Below are 1,900 nucleotides of genomic sequence, written 5' to 3'. Positions count from 1 at the left end.
AACTTAATTTGAGTTGCTATGGGTAACCAATATAAATATTTAATCTTAGCATTGATTTTATTTTCATGTGGATTAATTTGATTTATATAATTTAATCTTATTTGCAAAATGGCAAGTTGCTTTTCAACCAGATTTATCTGTCATTTCTGTTTACCTCATCATCTTTGAAATATGATTTAGAATATCCATTTAAATTCTTTAATTATTAAATCTTACACAATGAAGCATTATAAATTTAATTAAAAGCTATTTACGAAACTCTTCGGAGGGATGCAATTAATATTTTTAGAGATCTACGGTAAAATAAATAATATTGTATGTACTTACACTTATATATGACTCTAATGGAACTTAAATCGATTCCCCGATGCAAATATTGATAGTTAAAGCTATTTATTTGATATGATTATGAAATTGTCAAAGAAGAAAATACTATTGGCGTTATGATAAACACTTCCCTTTTATTTCTATTTTCTTTTTTTTATCAAAAAAATCATTTTAAGCCTATATTTTCATGTTAATTTTTCTATTTTACTTTCATTTAAGGCTGTTTGATTTTCGCTATGATAGATAAAAAAATATATACTTCGATTAAGTGTCATATGTACGTAGAAAAAAAATTTAAATAATAAAAATTACGAGATTTAACTAATGTTACAAACCCGATCATATCAAAGATACACCATTAAGGAAACCCCATTTGCCATAAAAATCTTGTGAAGAGAATTAAAGAAGATATATAGTCAAGAGTATATAAAATGTGTAAACGGAGCATGAGTTTAACTAAGTCATTAAAAAAATTTAAATTCAAAAATAAAATTGGCCCATAAAAAAGAGTTTCCTACAATTAGTATAAACCAAATACCATGTCGTTATAAGCCTTCTTAAATATCACAACTTATTTTATTCTTACAATAAATTTTTTTTTCGCATTAGTATCTCATTTATTGCAATATAATGTTAGAGAAAAAGTATTCTATAATTTTATTCGTGATATATTAGCTTTGTGTCAAATTATGCAACATGTTATAGGACTAAATGAATTATGTATCATACTAAATTCGATTTTATATAAACAAAAATTAAAAAAATGATTATACGATAAAAAATGAATTATAACGTAGAATATTGGCCTTTGCAAACTTCAAAAATCAGAATTTTGTGAACGATTTTACAATAAGCCCTTATATATTATTTGGGATTTATATCAATCTAACATACCTTAAATAAGCTTAATAATATAAGTGAGAAAATAGTAAAGTAGTAAACATAAAAAAAATATTTTTATAAGCTTTTATCTGATTTAGATCTATTTAAATAAATAAGCTCTAAAGATGGACTATAGCCAAATTTTTAATTCACAGTTCTAAAAAACTCAAATTTAATGATAAAAAAATATCATCATGCCAGTTGAGAAAATTTAAATATGTTTTATATTTGAGAAAAACATAATTACATGAAAAAATAGAAAAAGAATAAAAAAACTTTAATTATACTTTATGAAGTAAAAAAATATAGCATTTCTATGTGTATATATTGAACGAAACGTATATAATGATGACATAAAAGCATTATAAATCAAGTTTTGTGCGCTTTTGAGTTTGATGATTTTAATCATAAGTATGTATTACATGCGATTCAGGCTAGTGATATTCTTAACGTTGTAGTCGGCATATAATATTTCATCTTTTATTGAACTAGAAATTTTTAGATCAGTATTACACACATAAACGTTAAGTTGCTATGAAATTTAAGAATTATTTTTGATATCGGGTAAACAAAGATGCAAAATTGTTTAATTAAATTTTAATGCTTAGACAGAAAATAAACATTCTTATAGTAGAAAAAAGACTTCCTTCTTGCATAAACAAACAAGCATATTACTTCTTCTTAAGCATTG

Source organism: Rhyacophila brunnea, unplaced genomic scaffold, assembly GCF_057557595.1.
Source record: "Rhyacophila brunnea isolate RB1 unplaced genomic scaffold, BYU_Rbru_1.0 scaffold_190, whole genome shotgun sequence".
Taxonomy (NCBI): Eukaryota; Metazoa; Arthropoda; class Insecta; order Trichoptera; family Rhyacophilidae; genus Rhyacophila; species Rhyacophila brunnea.
This window is presented reverse-complemented; position numbering follows the sequence as displayed.